This window comes from Melospiza melodia, unplaced genomic scaffold (genome assembly GCF_035770615.1).
Source record: "Melospiza melodia melodia isolate bMelMel2 unplaced genomic scaffold, bMelMel2.pri scaffold_46, whole genome shotgun sequence".
NCBI lineage: Eukaryota > Metazoa > Chordata > Aves > Passeriformes > Passerellidae > Melospiza > Melospiza melodia.
Window position 1 is genome coordinate 1,821,693 of NW_026948783.1, and position 27,975 is coordinate 1,849,667.

The 27,975-nt window shown below is 48.6% G+C and overlaps 1 long non-coding RNA gene across 1 annotated transcript; it reads right to left on the minus strand.

The window, feature by feature from the left end:
• Positions 1 to 11,265: 11,265 nt before the first annotated feature.
• On the minus strand, positions 11,266 to 24,084 carry LOC134434739 (uncharacterized). Its single transcript, XR_010031917.1, has 2 exons — positions 23,951 to 24,084; positions 11,266 to 11,480 (listed from the first exon to the last, which is right to left on the minus strand). It is a non-coding gene; the product is annotated as an uncharacterized LOC134434739 (long non-coding RNA).
• Positions 24,085 to 27,975: the final 3,891 nt, after the last annotated feature.

Genomic DNA, 27,975 nt, shown 5'->3' on the forward strand with positions numbered 1-27,975 from the left:
TTTATCAAAGTCTTCATTCTTCTTTGGTGAATTTGTGTAAAAGACATGGGGTGTAACTTATCTGGAAGTGCAAGGATAGCATTATATGCTAGTTGTTGGCTCATCTGTAAGACTTGATCAATGCTCCTAGCCTGGGCAGGGGCAGTAGCCCAGGGTCACTTGACAAGTAACCGTTGTGCTGTTAAACCATACAGAGGATCACCCTGCACTCTAGGTCTTGCTGCTTCTTGAGCACACTTTTCCTCCCAGCTTTTATGAAACATCACCTGCTGATGGGGTGGCATTCTAAGTCTTATTAGGGTATGCACATCAGCTGGAATTAATGTGATAGTTGTAAAAATATACTGCAGAAGTGACTGTGCACATTGGGATTTTCAAGTTAATTGTGAAATTGCAGCTCTCAATTTTTCTAAAATCTTCCAGTTGAAAGGTTCTCAAACTCTACTTGCAGCATTAGTTACTACAGGAAAAGCCTCTACATCATTGGAGAGAAAAGTCCCTTCTACAATAGCTTCTGTAATAACTCCCTTTCACTTTTGTTTATGAGCTGCTTCAATTTCAGGGTCACATTCCAACTCTAATTCCACATTCTTTACAGCATGACAAGGAGGATTTCATTTAACCGGTAAGAACGCTGGCTCAGAGACAAACTGAGAGGGTGGTAACCACTTTCCTGGTTGTCTGTCTGAACCCACTGTCATTGACAAGTCCATTTTCTCAAAAGAATAGTCTCTTTTGGAGACAACTGAATCCTTTTGTTGAATTACCATTTTTTGCAAATTGTCCACTAAAGATTTTAAATCCTCTTCAATAGAAGCACTATTCATAATAACATCTCCTTCCTTATCCTTTTCCCTTACAGCATGTTTCGTTTCTGTGGTCAACAGCTGTTAAACTCTAAATACAACTGTCCTTTGGTCTGCAGGCTAACCCCCCCAAAGAGGCAGCAGCTTCCTTATTCCTGCTCTGAGCTGGAGGCGCAGTCGGTGTAATGCTCGATGCTGAGCTGAGGGGTTGTGGGCTGTGTGAGGGAATATCTAAGGTGGTAGAAAACAGTTGCTGAACTGAAGTTATGGAAATGTCTGAGGCTGTTCTGGCTCGGAGGCAAGGGCTCCGCAAGCCACAGCAGCAGCTTTCCTCTCTGCCTTTAAGGCTTGCAACACCTCTATGATAATTTTCCCCAAAATAGCATATTTAGACCCCTCTTTTGCCTCACTCCTGCCAGATGCAATGCTATCCCACAACATCCGCCCCACAGCTTCCCATGTCGAAATCTCAAAAGAAACTTGTGCTCCTGCTATGAGATTATGGTCCCAATCCCAGTGCAGTAGTCCCTTCAAATTGGAAGCATCATACTTTTGTTCTCTCTTAGAGAGGATATGTTGGAGGAGTTTCTGAACACCTTCCCTTTCATGTTCAGACCCCATCTCCTCCCCGGCCGCTCACCTTGATCAGAGTGAGATTCAAGTCATCTACGACCGGAGCTCCAGTAACCTTTCCCTCTCCCTGGGACAGTGAGGATACTTTCGACCAGCTTCTCCACTCCTCGAGCGTTGGCTCCGATCCTCTGCACATCAGCAAAATTGCCGACCTTGAGTCCCTTTAGTGCTGTGACATTGGGCCTGCCTGCATTCTCACTAGAAATGTGCGGTGTGGAGGTTCAGGGACATCACACCATAACCAATATGATCCAGTGAAGCCAAATTTATTATCCCTAAAAAGACTATATTTATAATAAATCTCTACTGTCCATGCGTCTCTAGCTAATACATGATTGGTTAATCCTAGCTGCTCACGCATCTAAATTAGAATGCTGTTTGGATCACCTAATTTTTCATGTGTCTTGCTGTGGTCATCTGGCCCAACCATGGCTCACTTTCTTCTTTCTTTCCCAAGCTCACTGACAAACCTTCTGAGTCTTAACAACTCTTCTTGTATCTTCTTCAAGGATGTACCGGCCCCATTTCTGAATATGTCCATTATTCATTGTTTGTGGATGTGTCCATTGTCCATTAGTACAAGCCGGCTGGATTGTACATCGGCTGAATATGGCCATTGTCTAGCAAGAACTCCTCAATCTGCGAAAAACTCTCAACAGTCCCCCATACTCAGTCTGATGCTGCACATGGAGCCACTGCCCACAAGTGCCCGGCTGCGTCCATCTGGCCAATGGCTCGTGCCCACTCTGCCAAGGCAGGGCTCTGAGGGTGCAGGTCAGGCTGTCAAGTAGGACCATGACACAGTGGGTGCACAGTGGGACTGTGGGAAGGGCCTGGGCACAGCAAGGGCTGCAAGTGCCCAAGGCCAGGGGCTTCTCCATGCAGCTTCCAGTGGGCTCAGCCGCTGAAGGGTTGCTGGGTGTGGCCCTTTGTCACACAGGGCCCTTGATGATGTAGGACATGGTAGTGCCCAGAGACCATTGTGACATCAGAGAGCCCCACCGTGACTGAGGGTGTATATAAGGGGCGCAGAGCCCTGGGGTGCCCAGTCCCGTGACAGCTGCTCTCTTGGAAGGAAGCAGCTCCCGGGATCTGTCCGTGCTACAGGAGCTCCAAGATGGAAGAGAGCAAGACAAAGCTCAACTCCTTCCAGTCACCCAGCCCCCTGCCCAGCTGGGGGCAAGACCAGGCCCTCAGCGGGCACTTGGTGGGGGCAGTGGGTGCCTCAGCGTGGCCACGGTCAGACACTGAGGAGGAGGAGGAAGAGAAGAAACCTGAGAGAGATAACAAGTGGGGAGATGTTGGGGCCCGAGAGCTTGGCCTGAGGGAAGAGGCCACAAGCTATGAATTCTCCCAGTCGGTGCCAGCAATGGCAGCCAAGGAAGCGTCCCCATGCAGAGCAATGAGTGCCCATGAGTTGCAGCAGTGGAAGGTGGCTGTGAGGGTGCTGTGGGGAGATCGGGCACAGCAACAGCCCCGCCAGTGGCAACAAAGGGCAACAGTCCAGGAGCTGCCCCCAATGGAAAAGGAGGTGACTGAGCCAAAGCTGAGCCAGTGAGGGGAAGGAAGTGTGAACAGCCAGGAGAACCAGGCACATTCTCCTGCCCCCAGGGAGGAGGTGCCATCAGCAGGGACACAGAGCCCAGTTGCTCCTCCAGACAGCCCCTGCTGCCCTCCAGCCCCTCACCCAGTCCACTGGGAGTCCAAACCCCCAGGGAGCAGCTGGAAGAGGCAGAGAAGAGCTCAGTGCTGGCAGAGAAGGAGAGTGAGGAGGGCACCTCAGCTGGCAATGATGAAGACTGGGAATCCCACAGCCAGACTGAGCTGTCCCAAGACTGCCAAGGTGAGGCAGAGCCAGAGCTGTCCCAAGGAGAGTTCAGCAGCTCCCAAGACCTCTCCAGCTGGGAAGACTGCAGTGAACCAGAGCTCAGAGAACTCCGAGATGATTCCACGGAGGAAGATAGCAGCAGCACAGACCTGCCACAGGACTGCTGTGAAGGTAACAGCATCTTCAGCTTTGGGCCCACTCCCTTGCTGTAGGAGGAGGAGGACAGTGACTGGGATGAAGTCAGCATCCACGAACTGTCCAAAGGAGAAGGCAGGGCCCAAAGGCTGGCAGATCTTGTGGCAGATGGGCTACCACTACCCATCCCTCAGGAGGTCTGGGTTGAGGAGCAGGCAGCGGAGTCCCTGTGTGCCTCACTTCCCTCCCTGTGCAGCGAAGGCTCCGTGGGCCAGCAGGGGCCCAAGGCAGGGCCACAGAGCCAGGGACCTGCCCCGCAGAGCCCTGGCGGCGCCTCAGCTGGCCAGCTGGGAGCGCAGGCCCACAGGCAGCAGCGCTGCCCCGAGCAAACGGCCCGGCCGCCTCAGGCGGGCACTGTGGGCGCTGCTCTGCTGGGCCTGCCTGGCGCGGCAGCTGCAGGAGCAGTGCCCATGGCCCTGCCCAGCCTGGGCCAGCCGATGGCGGCTACTCCCTGCGCGGGGCCCCAGGGAGCCACACGGGCAGCCTCGGCCTGGACATGGCCCCACAGTCTCAGCTGCCCCGGCCCGCCTGGAGCATCTCCCCAGCACCCACAGTCACTGCTGGGGCTGGCCCTAAACAGCACACGTGGGACACGATTGGTGACAGAGCGCTCAGCAGGGAATCCCAGAGTCATCGAGGTGGGAAGAGACCCTGATGCTCACCTAGTGCCACGGCACCCTGGCAGCACCATCATCACCGCAAAACCACGTCCCCAAGGGCCACCTGGAAGCAAGGGACCGTTGGGACACTGTGGGGCCCCATGGAACCCAGGGAACATGGAACAGGTCTGGCTGGCTTGGCCTCCCAGGGGCCACGTGATGACAGCTCTGGCTGATCTTGGGAAGTCAAGGGCTGCCTCTCATCAGCTCCTGGAGCACTGGGGCTCGTGCTTTCCTTGCTATGGAAAAGAACTATCTCACTTTTCAGATGCCCATTGCCAAAATTGGTACTCTCCCTAAAAAATTTCCTCTATGCAAGGGTATCTTGCAAAACAAAACCTGCCAGCCCTGGCTGGCCTTGGCCTCTGGTGGTCACTTCTCATCTGCCCCTGAAACAGAGGGTCTCTGTTCCTTCATTCCTCTGGAAAAGAACCAGCCTTCTTGTCCAGGGACCATGGCCAAAATTAGAATTTGGCCTCCCAAATTCCATATATCCAAGGATTGCTCCCAGACAAAAGTAGCCAGGACAGACAGGTCAGGCTGGCCCTGTCCTCTGGTGATTTTTTTAGACTATGAACTGAATGTCTTCATTTGGAAACACCTTGGAGAGGGCCCAGAGGTGTCCCAAGGAGGGGTTTGGAGGCCTTGGGCACATGAGCACTGTATAGGGACAATGGAGCTCTGTGCTCAGTGGGTTGGAGACAGAGGACAGTGGAGCAGAGCCATGAGAGTGTTTAAAGAGCAACTTCAGGGATGGTGGATCCTTTTGATATAATGGAAAACACCCAGAGAGACGAAGAATTAATGCTAAGGGCAGCTGGGAAGGCCCAGACTGGCACCAGGAAAAAGGAATTTCCCTGACAGGGCAGGGCTGTGGTGCAGCACGTCCCCAGCAGGAGCCTGGAGCAGCCCAAGGCTCTGTGTGGGCAGGCAGAGGCAGGCAGGAGGCAGAGCTGTCAGCAAAGGAAGGGCCCAGCCAGGTGGGGCAGCCGGGGGATGCCGACAGCCTGCAGGGACAGAGGCGCAGGGCAGGGACACCGTGGGACAGCCTGGGCTGCACAGGGCACAGGGATGGGCAGCAGCTGCAAGACAGCCCTGCCAGAGCCAACTTGGGCAGCACTTTGGCCATGGCTGCTGGCCCTGGGCCTGAGGCCACGAGGGGACAAGTGACCCTTGCAGGCCTGGGGCCTCATTGCCTCCTTGTCCCTGCTCAGCAGCCTGGCAGGGGCCGCCCCATGCTCCTGCCTTTGCCATTTCACATCCCCACATGCCAGTGCCCATCCCGGGAAGAGCCCTGAGCAAGGAGGGAGGGACAGGATCTGCCTGGCCAGGGGCTGGGGCTCAGGCCTGGGCCCTTTGCATTCCTGAAAAACATCCAGGTGTGCTCAGAACAGAGACACGTTTCCCTTGCTTGTCCCCAGCTGTCATCACTGCCTCCAGTGTTCTGCTCTCCCTGGAACCTGGGAACACTTTCTCAGTCCTGTCCCTCAAAGGGATCTCTTTAAAGTACAAGAAACTTCAGTGCTTCAGTCTCACTTTGAGCTCTTGAGAAGTTCTTTGAGCACACTCTGAGGGACTGTGTCTGATGCAAAGAGCACCAAAGCCCCAGAGGGTCATTAAAGTCCCTATGCTGTGTCTGTGCTGCTGAGCTGGGCCGGGCTCCTGGCCCAGAGGCAGCTCCTGGCAAGGGCAGCCCTGCAGAGAGACAGCTCTGGCCAGGAGCAGCTCCTGTGCACAGCCCAGCAGGGCTGGGGCACTGCCAGGGCCCCTCAGGGACACCAGCAGGGCACAGACAGAGCTCACAGGGGCTCAGCACTGGCAGGGGCTGTGGCATGTCCCAGAGGGGGCTGTCTCACAGCAGCACCTCTGGGACTATGTCATGGGGCAACAGAGCAGCTGGGATGTCAGCAAGGGGCTGTATGACAGCACTGAGGGAGGTGTGACATCACAGAGCTAGCTGTGACATCATAGAAGGCGGCTCTGTGACATCACAGTGTGGGTTGTGACATGGAGTATGATATCACAGAGCAGCTGTGTGATGTTACAGAGAAGGCTGTGACATCACAGGGTGACTGACATCACAAAGCTGCTCTCTGACATCACACAGCAGCTGAATGCCATCATATGGAGACTGTGTGTGACATAACAGAGTGGTTGTGTGACATCACAGGTAGCAGTGTGACATCACAGGAGGCTGTGTGATATCACAGGGGCTGTGTGAGGTCACTGGGGAGGTCGCTCTGCCCCAGCCCCTCTCACAGCTCCCCCCAGAGCAGTCCAACCCTGCTTGTGCACAGCGGGGTCCCCTGTCCCCACGGGTTCCCCCGGCCCCGCAGCCTCCCTCAGAGGATGTTCCACAAGACCGACCCCAGAGCCTGACACGGGGACGGGGGGCCGGGGCCCTGGGAGTGGCACAGGGGGACAGGGACCCCCCAGCAGCATCCCCGTGTCCCCCAGGGCCAGAGCCTGGGCCAGGGCTCCTTCACCCTGTTACCAACGAGGGGCTGAGAGTGCTGAAAATATCCCCAGCAAGGGATCATCAAAAAGCAGATTTAATATTAAGGGACAGCACCACAGAGTTCCTTGGCAAGAGTCACTCTGCTCCTGACTGGACACTTCAGGCACACCAAGGAAACAAAGCAACTACAAAACCAAACAAAATTCAGGCAACCAAACCAGAAATGAACCATGAAATGTCCATGTGTGTGTGCATGTATGTGTGTGTGGCTAAAGGATAGTGTGGGCAAGGAAAAAAGGAATGCAGCCAAAAAGCTAAACAGAGCCCAAACTTAACAGATCTTGACTGATACCTTAGACTTCAGCATTTAGCAAAAGAACAGCACTTGACAGTATTTAACCTTACTTATAACCTAGGACTTAATGATTTCACAGTTGAATAACACTTAACAATATTCAGCTTAGCTTATAACTTATACTAAACTTCATTACTTAGTAAAAGAACAACCCTTAGGAGCATTTAACATACCTTACAGCTTGTGACTCACCCTTACAGGCCTGAGTGGCTCAGCTATCAAAGGCACTCAAACCCCTCAGGGAGCAGCATTTCTGCCACATTTCCCCAGCACAGGCACTCCTGTGTGCACACAGACACAAAGAGTCAGTGCAAGGCACCTGTGAGCAATTCCCCTGAGGGCAGAGAATGCTCACTGGGGATCCTTTGGCATCTCTCCAGTGGGTCAAGGATTGAGCCTGGAGGAGTGGGGGAAGCAGCCCAGGCTCTGTGGTTGTTCAGGACCCCTGAGTGCAGCAAACGGGAGAGTTCCCAGCTGGGAGAGGCCCCACTCAGAGGGAGTCGCTGGCCCAGGAGAGCTCCAAGGGCTCCTTTTGGAGCGCTGTTTGCAGGGCCCCAAGAGAGGGGCTTCAGTCCCAGCAATGGTTCATCCTGGCCACACTTGACATCAACAGCTTTCTTTGGCAGTGTGAGAACAGGGATGTTGTGCCACTGAGGGAACACAAACACTTCCCAGGGCTGCTGCTAAGGAACCAGGAGCTGGTTGGGCAGCGGCAGTGCCTGGAGCAGACAGTGTTTGTGATGAGCTGCAGAGGAGCTGAGCCCAGGGGCTGTTGGCCAAGGCCCAGACCCAAGGAGCATTTCTCAGCTGGCAGGGTGGCCTGAGAAGGGGAAGGGGGAATGCAGCAGCACAGGGCAAATAGAACCAAGGGACCATTGTGACACTGTGGGGCCTGTGAGACCAAGGGACCACTGTGACACTGTGGGGCCTCATGGAATCATGGAGAGCACCGTGACATTGCTGGTCCTCATGGATCCAAGGGGATCGTGCTGACTCTGTGTGGCTCCATGGAATGTAGGGTCATTGTGATACAGCAAGACCCCATGGAGCCAAAGGTTCATTGAGACATTGCAAGTCCTTATGTAATCATGGAGAGGCCATTGTGACACTTCACAGCCTCATGGAACCCAGGGGCCATTGTGACACTGTGGGGCACCATGGAGCCAAGAAGATCATTGTTACACTGAGGGGACTCATGGAATCATGGAGATCATTGTGACACTATGAGGATCCATAAGCAAAGCATTGTGACACTGTGAGGCCTCATGGAACCAGTGAGACCATTGTGACCCTGGGGGTCACCACAAAACCAAGAGGACTATTTTGATACTATGGGGCCTGGTGAAACCAAGAGGCCTTTGTGACACTGCACGGCTGCATGGAGCCAAAGGTCTATTGTGACATTGCAGGACCTCCTGTCATCAATGGACCATTGTGAGACTGTGGAACCAAAATGAGACCATTGTGACACTGCAAAACTCCAGGGTCTAAAGCTCCATTGTGACATTGCAGGGCTCATGGAACAGAGGAGTCCTGAGACATTGTGGGGCCTGGGGAACCATGGAGACCATTGTGACACTGCAAGGCCTCATGGAATCATTGGGACAATTTTGAAACCTGGGAGCCACTGTGACACTGTGGGATCCCATCAAACAAGGGGTCCATTGTGACATTTCAGATCTTCTTGTAATCAAGGAGCCATTGTGGCAGTGTGGAGCCCCACAGAACCAAGGCACCATTGTGGCACTTCAGGGCCCCATAAAAACAAAGGAATACAGTGCAGGTCTGGCTGGTTTGACCGCCCAAGAGGTCAGGCTGACCTTGGCATGTTGAGGGTCTCATCCACTATTGAAACAGTGGTGCTCCGTGCTTTCCTTCCTATGGAAAAGATCTGACATGCTGCTCCAGGCACGTATGCCAGAATTGCAGTTTCACCTCCAAATTTCCTTATATCCAGGGATTGTTCCCATAGGAATATTGCCAGGAAAAGTCTGGCTGGCAGTGGTTTCATGAGGGTCACCTCTCATCTTGCAAAACACTTGGCAAGATTCTGTGCTTTCCTTCCTATGGAAAAGAGCTGTCCTTCTCGGCCAGGTGCCCATGACCAGAATAGGGATTTCACGTCCAACATTGCCTTACTGTGGCAGACTGGAGAAGATTTTTTGGCTTGAAACTTTTAGTGTGTGGGGGAGGAAGGGGCAGGTCCAGCCTTGCCCTGCCCTGGAACCCCAGCACTGCCCTGCCCTGTGACCCCAATCCCCCCAGAGCCTCTATCCCAGCCCAGCAGTGTCTGCCAGTCCCTGGCACAGCAGAGGCAATGCTCCACAGCCACCTCTGCAGCCCCAGCCCAGCTCCTGAGGGACCAAATGACCCCAAGACCCACCTGGGGGAAGGGCCCAGCAAGATCAAGGGGTATTTTAGGCTGATGACAAGGCAAGCACACATCTTGATCCCACCTCCTCTTGGAATTTCCATTTGAACAGTGCTGGAATCCAGGAGGTGGCAGCTGTCTGTGTGCTTCTGAGTATCTTTTTGGTCTTTCTCATTCTATGTCTTCTTCTTCTGTTTCTGTGCTCATGCAAATTTTGATTAACATTAAGTTAATCAGGCTTAGAGTGTGAAGTTGAATGGGCCAAGTCAATGCTTTTGAGAAGTGTTTTTTGTTGATCAAATATCTGCCATAGTTTGACATAGAAGAGTTTTAAAAAGTAATAAAAGTAAATTGATAAATAATTAACTGAAACTAAAACCCAGAACGCTCATCAATAAATTAATTAAAAAATCTCAAGGTTAGAAAAATCTTAAATTAACAAACTAAAAACCACTACACTGTCATAATAAATCTTTTGGCAAAGCTTGTCTGATTTTCTAAAGTTGTCAGTAAAGGCTGATTTGTTGTTTTAAGCTCCTGAGAATATCTTGTTGGTATTTCTCACGAGAGTCCATCTCAGAGTACACAAACAATTGTAATTTCTTTTAAATATCTCATTGAGAGAGTTGTTTTTTAGTGGATGGGAGCAGGGCTTGTCTGTCCTGCTTGGCACAGCCCAGGCAGGGCTTCCCCAGCCACATTCCACACTCCATTTTCCAGCTGGAGCCGCTGCTGCCTCTGAGTTGTGCTGCCCCAGCCCCAGGGACGCTCTCCTTGTCTGCCCATTCCCCCACGGTCTCTGGGCAGGGATGGCCTCAGTGGGGGCTGCTGACATCCTCAGCACCTTGGAGGCTGCGGTTGAATTTTCCTGATGCAGATGCTTGTTCAGCCTTCAGCTCTTCAGTGCAGGAATTCAGTGTCCCATAGATCATTAACATTCAGAACACCTTAAGAACCCAAGCCTCTGGAGTTTGATTTAAGTGTTGATTTGATTTAAGTGTTCAAATGTTTGTGGTTAATTTGATAGATTTCAGTAGTGTGTTCTAAGTGAATGCCTTATATTTAAAAAGACAGTGAGAAAAGATTTTTAAGGTCCTGTTTGGGACATTTCCTGTTCACAAATCAGTCTGTGCAGTCTCTTATTGACAGTGAATCCAAGTAGTTCCTCATTCAGTTTGAATAGATATGAAAATCAAGACCCTTCATGGCTGACAATCAATCAGACTCTGTCCATACCCCCACCCCACCATTTCCCCCATCCAAGCCCTGGCACTCAGAGCAGCCTTGTGCAAATCTGAGCTCCCTCCAGCCCAGGCTGCACCTGCAGCTTTCAGCTCCTTGGCTCCAACTCCCACCTGCTTTCCTTGGAGAAGGAGCTGCCTGAGACACAGAGGGATGTTCATTTATTGTCAGCCAACAAAGCCAAGGCAAGCCACAGCTCCATCAAATGCAAAAGTCATTCCTCTGCTGGGTATTAAATCCACATTCTACAGCAGACAGTCTCAGAGCAATGGAAAACACCTTCTGTGCCCAGCACAGATCCCAAGGTCCCCCCAAACCCTTCCTGCCCTGATTCTGCCCAGATTTGCTCGTTGCACACATGAGTCACACACTGAAGTCAGGAGCTCCCTCCATGCCCAGGGGGAGGAAACGAGGGAAAGGAGATGAAGAGCTCTCCTGTGCAGAGCCAAGGTCCAAGTGCCCCTGCAGTGGGAGCCACAACTCAGCAGGTTTGTGTCCTTTGGTGTCAGGGACTGGTGACACTCAGAGGAACAGAAAGGTTTCTTGCAAACAAACACAAATTAAGTATTTGAACAGTTTAATAACCACCACAGCTCTTTCCTCAGCTCTCTGTGATGTCCCAGCGGTATCTGACATGTCCACCATCCCCAAGAGATTTCTGTACAGGAACAGTTTTAGACAAAGACATAAGGTAATTCTGTGATAGATAAAAACACAATTAAGATGATATTTATTATATATTTATTTGAACTTCAGAAATATTGAGCAATTTCATCCAGCTCAAAGCATGAAGCCAGTCATTGAGAGGCACTTGAATGACCAGAGAGCATCTAGAGGAGGAAAACAGAGAGCAGTAGAAGTACATAGATCCACCTGCTGTAAAGGAAGAGATGTGCTTAGACATGGCCATTTCAACAGAAGAGCTGAAAACACCTGAAGAAAAATGGAGAGGAAGTAATAGACAAAATATTGGTCACACCAGTAGAAGGCAAGATCAGTATTTTTCCTCCTGCCATCTGTACACCTCCAGGAAATTCCTGTTCCAGATGGGAAAACTGTGCCATTTCTTAACAGTACTTAAATGACCCAGATAATAAAGATTTGCTTGTATATTATGAAACTAACAGGTAATAAAAGCTGTGCCCCTATCCAGGCTGACATCAGTTATGTGCCCATGAACAGCCAGTGCCACTTGTGCCCTGAGATGCCCAGCTGGGATTGGATCTCTCAGAGAGCACTTGAGGGAGAACAGAGCACCTTGTAAGTTGCAGGTCCCTGATGGCCCTGCAGGGCTCTTGACCCATCATCATCTGCTCTGCTCCAGTCTGAAACAGAGCCCAGCATGGTGTCGGGATCATCAGAGAGCTGAGGTGTGTGCTGGAATTCAATGCCCTCCCCATCCTGCAGCAGCCCTGCATTTCCCTCCTGCAGCCTTGGTCTCCAGCACAGCCATGGAGGCTCTTTGGGCTCAGGACTGTTCCTGCAGCCCCCAAGGGCAGCTGAGCTCTGCCTTTGGAAAAGTCAGGCCTGGCCAGCGCAGGCCATGCTGTAGAAGTCCATCCGAAAATCCTTCATTTTTTGCCTCACAATTGTCATGAGAAAAGACTACCGAAGAGTTAAAAGTGCTGAGCCGGTTGGGAAAGAAAGTCTCCTGCTTATCTAGTGTGTTCACAAGTGATGTTTGCAGAACACGCCGTGCTGTACTCGAAGGGGGCATGCTGCCCTTTTCTGGACAATTGAACTGGACTTTCTTCCAAACTCCTGACCTGGCTGGACTGAGCTGAGGGTGGTTCCCCTCCGCTCCATAAGAAGACCCCTCTTGTCTGTCTTAAACCACCGTGACAGACCAACAGAGATGCGAATCCCCTCATCAAGGAACCAAGAACCCCTCTGGCACCCCTTTGGCACCCCCATGGCACCCCCCTGGCAACCTCCTCCCAGAGACTGGGAAGCATTCGGCCATGAAAACAATGGAATTTCAGTTACCTTCCCCCAACCAAGAAGAGTATATATATTGGGGTTCAGCCCGACTGTCCTTTGAGATCTCCCCAAGACGTGTACCAGCGAGTTTCGGCGGCGGGACCCCGAAGACATCACGTTTTGGTAGCTATACCCCATTCCCTGACCTTCTTTCCTCCCTTTTTTTTTCCTTGTCTTACCCTTCTCTTCCCCGGATCCCTTAACCAAATGCATATTTAGCTGTGGTTATAATCAATAAATTGCACCTTGTTGATTTGTTACTGCAAAACCCCTGTGCCTCTTGTTGGTTATTTTTGCACCCAAAAATCATTCGTCACCCGTTTATTTCGGGCGGACCTTCACATAATTGGCGTCACGGACAAGGATTCCAGCAGCCAGTGAGATTTTGCAGGTTTTGTGTAGTTTGTAACCTCTCACAAACTACACACGCCAAAGCCAAATCTCATGCTCGATTGAGCACACAGGCTCCGGAATTGACACAAAAGATTTTTCGGTGCAAAAGCAGGGGAAATTGTTACTGTCATTTCTGTTACTGATTTTACCGGCACGGACACTGACACTGATACTTCTCCTGATCCTGATATTGATGCTGTTACTGATATTGATACTGATACTGATACCGTTGTTGTTGTTGTTGTATTTGAATTGAATCTGAACCTGTTACTGTTGTTTTTGAGGTGAATTTGAACCTGTTAACTGTTTTTTACTGCTGTATTTTGTGTACCTGGACTGTCTAAAAGGGAAGGGGCAGACTTGAAGTAATTAAGCAGTGCCTTTTAGACAGATATTGTCACTTCACCTACACAGGGAGCGAGGGGTGGCCCAGCGAAGGCTGAGTGGCTTTTTCCCTGTTCTAGGTTCTGGTCCCCTCACAAAGAAAACATTTGTGTGTGCCTGTGTTCATGTGAGTGCGTATCTGTACTGTCTGGGAAGGAAGAGACAAATTTGAAGCAACCTCACAGGGCCTCCCAGACTGATTCTGTCTCTTCAACTACCCAGGGAAGCAAGGGGACAGTGGAAAGGCTGTGTGATTTGTGTAACTTAAGTTAACTCCCTGGTGTAGCTTTGTTCCCCTCACAAAATGACTAAAAACTTCAGTGCAAAAGGTAAAGCTGAATTTTATGCTCTGCTTGCTAAATACAACGCCACACCTTCTCCGAGGGGAGAAGAATGGGCAAACTGCAATTGGCTTAACTTAGAAAATGTTATTGATAGAATATCTTCTTTGCAACATGAAACAAAATTTAAACTGGGCAAAAATAAAACCGTCCTCTGCTCAGTCTTGGGTGCCTGTCTCACAGCAGCCATAGAAACTCGCTTTAAGCAAAAAAGTGAGGAAAATGCTATCATAGACTCCCTCCAAAACCTAGTTGAAGTTTTGCAAAAACAATTGGATGAAGAAAGAAATGTAAATAACTTGTTACGGACTGCCCTGAGAGAGGAACATGTTAAAAATTCACAGAACTCTGATTCCTCAAAAGAAACAGAGGAGAAAGAAACTCCTCACACTAGTCAAAATTGTTCTCAAACAGAATTAACTCTGATGAAAAATTGCGGGAAACACTGCTGTAACAACCTAAAACCTCTAATTAAAACAGAATACAACTATATCAATAATGAAGATTTTAGCCCGCACAAAACCACTAAAGAAATCCCGTACACTGCTACTGAAATAACAAAACTTGCAAAGCAGTATGGGCTTCGCCCCCAAAAATCTGAAACAGAACACATTTGTCAAGTGTCTCTCACTGGGAGAGATCAGATTCTTTTGTCAGAACAAGAAGCTGGAGGGTGCTGGAGACATGGGGTGTTCCTAACAACAGCAGACAGACGCATCCCATGGTCCCCAAATCAGCACACAGCTCATTGGGCTGAGGGGCTTAACCCCTTGGAAAGGAGAGACCCTTTGGTTGGTATCCTTGACCAACTCCTGGAAAACATTCACAAATCTGGCTGCCTGCAATTGATTCATGAAAAGAAATTAATTCCTGGTTTTGAATCTCCAATCCAATCACCTGTAAAGCCTGAAATTATGACCTCTTTAACTCAAAGGCTTCCGGGAACACTTAAACCTACAGCAATTCTCCTTCAGAAAACCATAGTAGCTCTGTCTCCTATAGAAAGACCAGATAAACTTCTTAGTAACCAGAATGACCCTTTTGTTCCCCTTTATGACTTGCTGAGAAAAAGAATAAAATGGGATTGGACTTCTTCTCAGAAGGAAACATTGCAATTGCTGATTCTTGAAGTGACAGCTCACCAAGCACTGGACCCTATCTATCCTACAGACCCCTTTCAGGTGGAGTGGGGATTTGCCTCCTCACAACTTTCAGTAAACATTTGGCAGCAGGGTCCCGAGGGTCTGACAAAGCCTGTTGGGTTTTATTCCTATGGTTTCAAAGATGCTGAGAAAAGGTACACTACCTGGGAAGGGGTGTTTGTGGTTGGCTTGGCTCCCAGGGAGGTGGAGGAGAACTGGGCAATCCAAGAAACTGGGAGCTTGGGTAGCAGCCAAAATAAACCTGCCTCTGTGACTAAAGCAACCCCTCCTCTCTCCCCCACTTCTGCTAACAGAGAGGAACAGGACAATGCCCAGGTTGGGGAACTGTTAACTGTTTGGAGTATTTTCCAAAGTGAGGGACAGAATTACTTTCTTGTCTGTATTAACACCAAGTCCTATGCTATGTTTATATTTGGGTTGCTCCAGGCTGATGCTTTTAAAAGAGCTACAGGAGATAATACTGTAAAAGCAATGCAGGGATGGTTTGGGATTTTCCTAAACCCACAGGAAATTCAATCTGGTAATGTTTCTCACTTTACTGTCAAAAGTGTGCAGGATAGGGCAGAAGGTGAAAAGATTAAATGGACTTCTCACACCTCTTACTATAGATGGGGGGTAAATGGGTGTTCCAAAATCACTGCTTTTTGCCAGACAGCTCCAAGCACAATTCCTTCACTACAGGGAGCAGATGATTTCAAGAACCCAGGGCATTACCCTGGACAACCTGTTTTTGGTGGACCCCCTGCTGCTGTAGGGGAAGTACCACTGCTGTTCAAAACCTCTCTGGCAATTCCATTGTTCTAACCTTTTCTGCCTCTTCGTGGCAGAGTCTGTTGTGTTTACTTTTTCAGAAGAACTCCAAGGGACATGAAGACCTGACAAACCATGATAACACTAGTGATGAATAACAGAAATAATGTTTTTCCTTCCCCTTATGGTAACACCAGGTGATGATATTATACATAACATGTAAATTAATTGAACTTGAATAAATTGGCTGTCACAATTAGAGATTTGACCAAATTACAGCAACTACTGCAGTCATTCTTATTGGCTTTTGCGAACACACCAGTGGCTGCTATCAAGCATATTACCGAATTGGGAAAGAGTGAATGTGGATGATCACAAATTGGTAATTGATGCACTTAGTGCTACACAGAACAATGTTTCCTTAGCCCTCAGCTGTATCCAGGCACAATTGTAGATGCAATCTGTCTCTGCTGCAATTCGAAGAGAGGGCGAGGAAGGCACCTTCCCCACAGAAATTCGGAAAATAATCTGGGACAGTGCCACTGAATTTGAAAGAGAATTCCAATCCTGGTGGAACCTGGTGAACTTTACCTATGATCCCATTTCAAACATAGCCACTGCTTTTGTCCTAACCATACGCAATGCCTCTGTACATTTGGTCTTCCCTGTTATTGCATTAGGATTAAACCATGACAGAGCTGTTCTCTATCCTACTGAACATAGGGGATGGGCCCGTCAGGTTGATGACAAATGGCAAACTGTTAACCTGGAAACTTGTGTTGTCGGAGAACAACAAGAGTTCATCTGTGAAAGCAATGCAATCATAGATCAAATATTTGTTTAGACGTAGAGCAAAATATCTGTCATTTCAAGATTCGTCCACATGAGGATACCCAGACAGCTCTTATATACATAGGCAATGGCTGTGCATGCTTTAGAACGACATGTGATTCTGTCTTTGTAGAAGATGTTGTGGTAGATGCAAAGAATCATTCAAATTTTTGTGCTTGTAACTTTACTAAGATAGTAGAACGCGATTTCTCTTATGAAGCTCCAGTTACTTCTCACCACCTACTGCAATCCAACTACACGCTGATCCAGAAGCTGATGCCCACTCCTATCGGAATGAACCTCACCCTCGTGAGACAACTATTGCTCCATCAGGACCTGATGGACATCCTCGAGAAAATCAAGGAGAGTGGACAGAAGACCCTGGTGACTGTTCATCGCAACGTGAGACAAATACACCGGGTTATGGAGAGGGTAAAGCAAGATGCTGAGCATAGGTGGTGGGATACTCTTTTTGGGTGGTCACCTACTGCCACAGGTGTTCTGAACAGTGTGTGCCATCCAATTGTTGTTCTTTTGATCCTAGTTACGCTTGGCTTTATCTTGTCAGCAGCCCTATTCATTTTGAATTGGAGAATGATGAAAAAGCTTAAGAGACTGTCAGCTGTAGTCAATGCACACCGCTTAGCTGATGTACTCGATACAATAGATGTCCCCAAAACACTTGATACGAAACAGCTATGAATCAAGCATATGTGCCCTAGAACAACTTCTTAAATATCAAGTGTGACTTACAGAAAGTTACTTTACTTCTTAGAAAATAATTTTAAAAGACGATGATAATATTATGATTTGTTTGTTGTGATTTGTTTTAATCATTTTGAAATTGTTAAATGATATTGCTTTAACTGATAAATATTTTTTGAAATCGTTAAAATTATCATAATTTTTGAAATTGTTATAACAAATAACCACGTGTGAAGTTGTTATGATGATCAATATTAATTATGTTTATGTTTATTGGTTCCCCTTTTCCCTCTTTCTTTTCCTTCTCTTCCCCTTTTATCCCCTCTCTCCTGTCATCCCTACTTTTCCGGGGTTATGCTACCGACATGCAACGAGTTTCAAAGACACTCTAGAGCTCTGCTGATGAAGATTCCTCAAGACAATCGTGAGTCACGGGGTCGTGTAGAAGTCCATCCGAAAATCCTTCATTTTTTGCCTCACAATTGTCATGAGAAAAGACTACCGAAGGGTTAAAGCTGCTAAGCCGGTTGGGAAAGAAAGTCTCCTGCTTATCTAGTGTGTTCACAAGTGATGCTTGCAGAACACGCCATGCTGTACTCGAAGGGGGCATGCTGCCCTTTTCTGGACAATTGAACTGGACTTTCTTCCAAACTCCTGAGCTGGCTGGACTGAGCTCTGGGGTGGCTCCTCCCCCGCTCCATGAGAAGACCCCTCTTGCCTGTCTTAAACCACCGTGACAGACCAACAGAGATGCGAATCCCCTCATCAAGGAACCAAGAACCCCTCTGGCACCCTATTGACACCCCCATGGCACCCCCATGGCACCCCCATGGCACCCCCCTGGCAACCTCCTTCCAGAGACTGGGACTGTACTCCCTCCACACTCAGGGAGGGGGAAAACTTAACGTACATGTGAGCATTCGGCCATGAAAACAATGGACTTCTCCCCTCCATGGAAACCTAATTTCAGTTACCTTCCCCCAACCAAGAACAGTATATATATTGGGGTTCGGCCCAACTGTCCTTTGAGATCTCCCCAAGACGTGTACCAGTGAGTTTCGGCGGCGGGACCCCGAAGACATCATGTTTTGGTAGCTATACCCCATTCCCGGACCTCCTTTCCTCCCTTTTTCCTTGTCTTACCCTTCTCTTCCCTGGATCCCTTAACCAAACGCATATTTAGCTGTGGTTATAATCAATAAATTGTACATTGTTGATTTGTTACTGCAAAACCCCTGTGCCTCTTGTTGGTTATTTTTGCACCCAAAAATCATTCGTCACCCGTTCATTTTGGGCGGACCTTCACACCAGTCTATGCCCAGGTGGCTACTAATCTGTTGCACTATCTTGGAAATGAAATGTGATCCTCTATCTGAGGATATTGTGGCTGGAACTCCGAAGTGCGGTATTATTTCTTGTAATAATACTCTGGTCACTTCTCGAGCTTTGACAGTTCTGGTGGGGAACGCTTCCGGCCACCCTGAAAATGTGTCTGTCAATACCAGCAAATACCGATACCCCCCTTTCCTTGTGAGTTCTGAAAAGTCAATTTGCCACTGCTGTCCAGGCCCATGGCCTCTCCCACTCTGACCGAGTTTCGGTCTGGGGGTATTTTTGGGATTAGTCTGGAGGCAAAGATCACACTGTCGGGTCACCTGAGTAATAGTGGCATATAAATTCCTAGCAACAATTCTTTCAATCAGGTATGTGTATAGGGCATTTATTCCCCAGTGCGTTTTCTGGTGTTCTTCCCTTACTAGTGACCACAATAAATGGGAAGGGATTACCAGTTTCTTTTCAATGGTAGCCCACCCTTCTTGGTTATACGTCCCTTTTTGATCTTCAATTAATTTCCTATCTCTCTTGTTGTATTCTGGCTTACCTTCAAGGGAGATTTGTCCATCTGGAATAAGGACTCCTTCAGTAGCTACCTCACCTTTTGCTGCTTCTTTTGCCTCTCTATCCACCAGCTCATTTCCTTCTTCCAATTCTGAGCTCACTTTTTGGTGTGCCTTAATGTGCATAATTGCTACCTTTTCAGGCAGCTGAACTGCTTCCAGCAGCTGGATTATCTCTTGTGCATGTTTGATGTTCTTTCCCTGTGAGGTAAGCAGTCCCCTCTCCTTCCAGATGGCCCCATGTGCATGTACAACTCCAAATGCATACCTCGAGTCTGTGTAGATGTTTATTCTCCTCCCTTTTGCCCTTTTCAAGGCACAGGTCAGGGCAATTATCTCAGCCTTCTGCGCGGAGGAACCTGTTGGTAAGGGTCCAGACTCCATTACCTCTCTGCAGATGGTCACTGCATACCCAGCATGTCGCTTCCCATTGGCAACATAGCTGCTCCTGTCAGTGAACCAGGTCTCTGCATCATCCAGAGGGGTATCCTTTAAGTCTGGGTGGCTCGAGTAGGTAGCTTCAATGGTCTCCAGGCAATCATGGTGTACTGCTTCTCCTTGGTTTCCACTGAGAAAGGAAGCTGGGTTGACAATATTAGTCACCACGATCTCTACATCATCTTGCTCTACCATGATGGCCTGGTATTTCAGAAACCTCTGTGGTGAAAGCCAGTGGCCACCCTTTACTTCCAGTACTGCGGACACTGTGTGGGACACTAGCACAGTCAATTTTTGTCCCAGAGTAAACTTGCGTGCCTCTTGAATGTTCAGCACAACTGCTGCTACAGCTCTGAGGCAACCTGGCCATCCTTTGGCTGTTGCATCTAGCTGCTTAGAGAGGTAAGCAACTGCCCTCCGGTATGGACCCAAGTCCTGAGCCAGTATTCCCAGGGCAATTCCCTGTTTCTCATGGGAAAATAGGAAGAATGGTTTACTCACATCTGGAAGTCCCAGAGCTGGAGCTGACATGAGAGCATTCTTCAGCTGGTGAAAGGCCCGTGTTGCTTCTTTTGTCCACTGGAGATCTCTGCTTCCATTGGCAATCAGAGCATAGAGGGGTCTGATGAGCAGTCCATAATTATAAACCCACAGCCGGCACCATCCTGCCATGCCTAAGAAGGTTCGGAGCTCTTTTATTGTCTGGGGTTTTGGGGTTTGGCATATGGCTTCCTTGCGAGCCTGCCCTAAAGTCCGTCGCCCAGCACTCACCTCGTACCCCAGGTAGATAACTTTCTGTTTCACTACCTGTGCCTTTTTCTTGGATACTCTGTATCCTTGGAGTCCTAGGAAATTCAAAAGGCTTACCGTCCAGGCCACACATGCTTCCCTCGTCCGAGTGGCCACTAGAAGGTCATCCACATACTGCAAAAGCCTTCCTTCTTCCTGTGGAGCTTCCCAGGACTCCAGATCCTTTGCAAGTTGCTCCCCGAACAAAGTAGGGGAATTTTTCCAGCCTTGGGGTAGTCTGGTCCATGTGAGCTGGGTTTTGTGCCCACTTTTAGGGCTTTCCCATTTGAATGCAAAGATTTTTTGGCTGGCTTCATGGATGGGGAGGCAAAAGAAGGCATCCTTTAAATCTAAAACAGTAAACCAGGTTAGTTCAGGTGTTAGGCAAGTTAATAAAGTGTATGGATTGGCTACCACCGGATACAGATCTTCTGTTATTTTATTGACAGCCCTCAAATCCTGTACTATCCGGTATGACCCATCAGATTTCCAAACAGGTAAAATTGGAGTATTGAAATCAGATTGGCATTCTTTCAGTAATTCTAACTGCAGAAAATTTTCGATTATTGGGCTGATTCCTTTCCTATCCTCTTCCTTTAGGAGGTACTGCTTGATTCTCACTGGTTGCGCCCCCTCCTTGAGTTTGATTACTATGGGGAAGGCATTTTTCACCCTCCCTGGCACATCAGAGGCCCATACCCCAGGAAATACCTGACCTAGTATTTCTTCATCACTTTCTTCCTTAATGCCAATAGCTGTCAGAGTTAAACTTAATACCTCCATGTACTTTTGATCATTCACCTCCAGAGTAATTTCCCCATTTTTGAATGTAATGGTTGCTTGTAATTGTTCCAATAAATCTCTCCCTAAAAGTGCTTAATTCACCAAATTAGGCATGTACAAGAATTTATGAATACTCTATTGTTTTCTCAATTTATACTTCAAAGGTTTACAAAAATATGCCCTTTCAGACTGGCTAGTTGCTCTTTGCACTACAACATAATCATTTTCTACAGGTACTAAAGCTTTATTTAAGACTGAATATGTAGCTCTTGTGTCAACTAAAAATCCTACTCTTTTCTTCTCTTAGCTTCATTGTTATGGATCTGCTGGCGTAGAATCCCCCGGTCCTCTTCAGTTGTTTTGTACGTGTGCAGCTATCTGTTGGTCACTCCTTCTTCGTTCTGGGCATTGGCTTTTCTAGTGACTAATTCTTTTGCAGATTGCACACTGGTTCTTGCTCAGCTGAGGTGGTCTTTGTCTTGGCGGTCTCTGGTTGTATTTCTTCTGCTTTTCTTCTTGTACTACTGCCACTAACTTTTTCATTCTTTGTTTATATCTTTCTTCTTGGTTACTAAATACTCTCTAGGCTTCTTCTAACAAGGCTTCAAGATTCTTCTCATCTGGTCTCTGAATTTTCTGAAGTTTACGCCTGATATCTCTAGCAGACTGCTTTAAAAATGTATTAACTAGTTGATTTGTCCCTATCTCAGACTCCAGATCTAATGATGTATGACGACGCATAGTATTCCTTAAACGCTCTAGAAATTCAGATGGAGTCTCAGAACGCTTCTGCTTAAGGGAATATAAGGCAGACCAGTTTATGGTTTTTGGAATAGCTCTTTCTACTCCTGTTGCTATCTACTCTTGATACTCTGCTAATTTCTTTACCTCTGCCGACACATTAGGATCTCATTCTGGGTCTTGGAGGGGGAAATTTTCTTTCACATCTAGCTGTGTGGCTTTACAGTAATCTTCTGCCAAATTCTCTGCTGTCTTTAGGATCAGCTGTTTCTCTGTTTCAGTGAAAGCATCTAGTAGTAGCTGGATGTCAGCCCAGTCTGGATTGTGTTGTTTGATAACATATCATAGGCATTTGGCAGTGAGTATCAGGTCAACACAATAATTCTTCGCAATCTTTTCTCATGCTTCTAAATCAAGGGTGGTAAATGGCACTTTAATCATTAATTTGGCTCCTTCTGGTCCCACTGCCTGTCGCAGAGGGGCCTGTAGCACTACTTGCTTCTTAGTTCTAGATGCAACTGGACTCCCACGGGTGGGGTGGGTTCTAGTAGATGTGCTTTCTCTACTTGAGTCCTCCTCCTTTTTGGGGAAGTACTCTTCCTCTTCATCTTCAGTTTCAGCTTCAACTTCTCTAACCTCCCCCCCTCAGGGAGGAGGTGGAGGAGCTTTCACTCACTCAAATGTGTCTCGTTCTTGCTCCTCAGAACGATAGACCTTATCTGATCTCATACACCGTTGTCCTATACTGCATGCTGAACAACAGCGTTTGATTTGCATTCTCTTTGCCTTGTTATCTTTTTCAAGGGCTAAGACCAGTAGGTCTGAGGGTGATTTAATCTCACAGTCTTTTTGCTACTCTTGGTGATTTCTTAAAAGAAAAACTTACCAGCATACGAGACCTCATGTCATTTACTTTCTCGTCTTAAAAACAACATTAACTGCAGTAAAGTATTATAGTCTAGGGTTCCAGTGGGTGGCCACTTTGCTCTGTCTTCTAACTTGTATAAGGGTTATTAGTGTGTGCAATACTGGATTAGAATTTTTTTATTCTGAGAGCTCCCCCGGCTAGTGACTTCTTTCTAGTGGGCTAAGATGCACCCTAAGGGGTTGGCCTGTGGAACTTTTTTGCTCTGGTTAGTTCTCATTATTTCCTTCTTGCCCTATCTCGCTCCCACCCAAACCTCTTTTCAGAGGACTTCACAGTAGCTTCTCAATCTTCCTCCCACACACTCCAAGTGGCAGGTATCAGATGCGATTTCCCACACACAAGTTTTAAGATCTTAGCCTCTGAATCAGCTTGATCAGAAACTTCCAATCTACACTTGGGGCACGTGCTCTGTCGCTTGTTAGAACAGCAATACCAGTGTTTCTCACAAACTATACACTGCAATAATACTTACGCAGCGTGCCAGCCCCTTGATGTACCAAAGGCTACTTGAAATTTTTCGCAAAGGCAAGCTATTCTATTTATTACAGGGAGCTCTAAATCTTTTACGGCAAGTTGTTCTCAGTCTAGACTTACAAGAGTGTTAGCTGAAGTCTGGTAGAGTTTTTTTAAATGAATTTGTTCATCTCCCCTATCTATCCAATAATCTACCGGATTCACAAACTCTCAGGGGTCGAGTCTAAACCACTGAGGCAGAGGAACCCCTCGGGTTCGTCTAGCGACGGTGAAAGTATGCACAACTTACACTACAATTTACTACTTTTACTCAAGAAACGTCTTCACCTACGCTTTTCTACAGTTTACTCTGTCTTCTCTGTCAGGCGCTCCCCGCCCCCACAGCTTGCCTCGGCCTGTGTTTACTCAGCTTCTTCAGCGGCAGGTAGGACTTCCTCCCCCCGTGCAGTAGAGCACTATGGATCTACTCTCTTTTATACAACATACACTTTATACACTTGCACAATTACAAATACAGCGCCCCGATCACTCAATGCAACATACAGCAACACAGTGTCCGGACACCACTCACACACACACAAAGAAAACATACGCGGGTTCAGCTCTACCCTATCAGAACAATGAACCTTAATACACGCATACATGGGTTCACCCAGCTCACCCCCAGAGCTGCTGGCGGTTCCGCTCTATCCGAACGATGAACCCCGTCTCTAATACAGCTGCTCTATCAGCTGAACCCAGACATCTCTGGGTGGTTTACTCCTTTGCTCTCCTTCCTCTCCCCCAGGGGCCCCTCAGTACATACTGTATCTTCCTCCGCAGGCCAGCAGGTCCTTGTCTGTCCCAGCAGGAGGCAAGTCGAGAGGAGCGGAGCCTCCTCCAGGAAAATCTTGGGGCGGGCCTAGGAGTCCGTCGGTCCCCCCCTGTCCCTGTGGGGGCAGAGATGGAGACGGAAAGTATCTCTTTCTCCTGCCTGGCTCACCAAGAATGTTTTGCAGAGAAAAGAAGAAACCTCATAACTTTGTAAAAGTTGTAAAGCCCGGTATGCTTTAATTACGATGCACGCTGGACGCAAGTCCCCATAAAGGCAAGCATACCTCTGAAGACCTCGGGTCTTCTTTTATCTCCCTTCTAAATGCATATGCATGCAGTTTCAAAATAAGTTCATACATATTCATTCTGCGTGACATTTAGCACCAGTTCTTCTTTATCAAAAAAATTTCTAAGTCTAAAACAGATTAACTTTGTAGTCATTTCTGTTTTTCTTTCTCTATCTCTTTATTGTCTCTAAAATTCAGCTTTTCTTTCAACTTTAGCCCCACAGACCCCTCACCTCTTCCAAACACTTCACCTAATTCAAAATAAATTCCTACTCTGTCTCAATCTCACACCTTTGCTCTGGCTCAGTGCAGAACTGCAGGATTGCAGGCGCTTCCTCCAAGAGCTGTGTGAGGCACTGGCTCCTGCAGATGTGCCCTGCCAAGCTGTCCCTGCCTCACACTGGCCTCGCTTCCCTGGCACAATTGCTGGGCCTGAAGGAGCTGCCCTGTGCTCCAGCCTGCCGAGCAGCCCGGCTCCCTGCCCCGGTGCCCAGAGTGCTGCACACACTGCTGGCCTTTGCCAGGAGTTGCAGGGCAGCCGGCAGAAGAGGAGGAATCCTCAGGCAGCCCAGCGGCCTGCGGCTGCCCTTGGCCTTTCTCTGCTCCTGGGTGTAGAAGTCCATCCGAAAATCCTTCATTTTTTGCCTCACAATTGTCATGAGAAAAGACTACCGAAGGGTTAAAGCTGCTGAGCCGGTTGGGAAAGAAAGTCTCCTGCTTATCTAGTGTGTTCACAAGTGATGTTTGCAGAACACGCCATGCTGTACTTGAAGGGGGCATGCTGCCCTTTTCTGGACAATTGAACTGGACTTTCTTCCAAACTCCTGACCTGGCTGGACTGAGCTCTGGGGTGGTTCCCCTCCGCTCCATAAGAAGACCCCTCTTGTCTGTCTTCAACCACCGTGACAGACCAACAGAGATGCGAATCCCCTCATCAAGGAACCAAGAACCCCTCTGGCACCCTATTGACACCCCCATGGCACCCCCATGGCAACCCCATGGCACCCCCCTGGCAACCTCCTTCCAGAGACTGGGACTGTTCTCCCTCCACACTCAGGGAGGGGGAAAAACCTAACGTACATGTGAGCATTCGGCCATGAAAACAATGGACTTCTCCCCTCCATGGAAACCTAATTTCAGTTACCTTCCCCCAACCAAGAACAGTATATATATTGGGGTTCGGCCCGACTGTCCTTTGAGATCTCCCCAAGATGTGTACCAGCGAGTTTCGGCGGCGGGACCCCGAAGACATCACGTTTTGGTAGCTATACCCCATTCCCTGACCTTCTTTCCTCCCTTTTTTCCTTGTCTTACCCTTCTCTTCCCCTGATCCCTCAACCAAACTCATATTTAGCTGTGGTTATAATCAATAAAATTGCACCTTGTTGATTTGTTACTGCAAAACCCCTGTGCCTTGTGTTGGTTATTTTTGCACCCAAAAATCATTCGTCACCCGTTCATTTCGGGCGGACCTTCACACTGGGCACACTCCAGACGGCCATGGCCTCCAGGCTGGGCTGTGCCCAGCACGGCTGCGCTTCCCCTTGGCAGCAGCCAGCTGCCACCTGGGCTCTGAGGGCGGAGGATTTGCCAGCTCCCAGGAAGAGGCACCCAGGGCCCGGCTGCTGCCTCTTGCAGCTCCAAGGGCCTCCTTCCAGCCTGCCTCTGCCAGGGCTCAGGCTGCTCCGGCCTCTGCCGGGGCTCTGCTGGGGCTCCAGCCCGGGCAAGGCCGGGCCCGCTCTCACCTCACAGGTGCTGACAGCTCTGCACCACAGGAGACCTTTCCGAGCACCCTCTCTGATCTTTCTGCTTTCTCACTTGAGCAAGGCTTTCCTCCAGCCAAAGAGATTATTGCATTTAGGGATCCAAATACAACTGGCAGGAACCCAAATGCTCTCCAGTCACAGCTGAAGGCCTGCATCTGCACAGGGTGTTTGGGCTGCCTCATTCTTCTTTTGGTTTTGCCTTCAAATGCCATTGCCCTTTCTGCCTCAAATAGAAGTACCAAAGCTGGCCAAAAATAGACCAGTGGGCCATATTCCAAAGGCAGTGTGGTCTGGAGAGGATGAATGAAGAACATCCTTCCCCTCTTTGACACGATGCCAAAGACACTGTGTCACTATCCACCTTTAAGAAACAACAGACAATTCAGAAGGAATTTTTGAGCTTATTCACAGAGTGAGAAGGAAGGGAATCTTCAAGGTGAGGTGTGGTTTCAGAAACTTTATTCATTTCCAGTCCTACTCTGCAGTCCTATTAGACAATCCTACTCTAACCCTAACCCTAACCCTATCCTGAATCCTAATCCTAATCCTAATCCTAATCCTAATCCTAATCCTAATCCTAATCCTAATCCTAATCCTAATCCTAATCCTAATCCTAATCCTAATCCTAGTCCTAACCTACAATTCTACTCTAAACTGGTTGAGGAATAAATGGTCCTGATGTGATTGTCACGTTCTTGTCTCCCTCCTCTTCTTCACTGAAACAATCAGTGGCACCAGGCTGGACGCAGGCTCAGCAAATGTTACAAATGGATGCTGCCCAAAGGGAAAATAAACAAATCAACAAAAAACAATGGACCATGACTTTCCAAGCTCAGTGCTTCACAGGATTCCTCTGGCTCCTAGAAGGATACAGGAAGAGGACCATCTACACCTCCAACTTTATGTGCAGGAATTTGCCATCACAGGCAAACCTGGTCCAGAATCCCACTCATCCATTTATCCAGGTGTCTTCATCTTGCTGAGATTTTTGTCCTGCCAGTGCTCTAGAAATGGTGCTTTCTTTGTCCTTGGAGTTTCTACTTTTCAGGAAACTCCAAAGCCTCACACTGGTCCCTCTCTTTGAAAGACAGGCACTGTGCTGATTTCCACAGGGAGACAGAGCAGTGTCTACCATTCCATGCCCTGCCCCTCGTGTGCTGGATGGCACCTTCCTTCCCAGCAGGGCCAGCCCAGTGTCACTGGGCCCTGCAGTTCCCTCTCTGCCACACAACCTGGCAGTAACCCTGGCACAGTTCCCGTCTGCTTGAGCGTGCCAGGCAGCAGATGGGGCTGGGCCAAGTCCCTCCCAGCTGTCCCTGTTTGCATGGCAGAAACCTCTGAGGGTGGGCTGGGGGGCACCAACCAGGGCCCCTCAGAGTGAGCCCCCCACAGCCCCTCCTGCCCACAGCCAAATCTCTGACCCCTAGGCCGGGACTGGCTTCCTTGGGTTCCTCCACCACCATTTCATGTCTCTGAACCCTGCATTGCTCTACTTCAATTCTTTTGCCATTACATAAAATTGAACACCCCACCAAATTACAAAAGAAGGTAACAGAAACAGCCAGAGGACCTCTCTGACTCAGGAAATGCAGAGAGAGGTGAGGTTATTCAGTTTTGTGAAGAACAGGCCCCAGGGAGACTTTATTGCCAATTTCCAAGACTTCAGAGTGGCTTTGAGGAAAGTGGAGGACATCTTTTTTAACAGGGCCAGTTACAATAGGATGGGGGTGAATATTTTTTAACACAAATAGGATCTTGTTTACTCGGAGCATGGTGTGACCCTGGCACAGGTTGCCCCAAGAGCTTGTAGGAGCCCCATCCCTGCAACCATTCCAGCTCCGGTGGCAAAGGGCTCTGAGAAACTTGATGTCTTTAAATAGGTCCCTGCTCATTGCAGGACACTTGCACCAGAGGATCTTTACAGGACCCTGCCAGCCCAGCCCAGTCTAGGATTCCTCACTGTT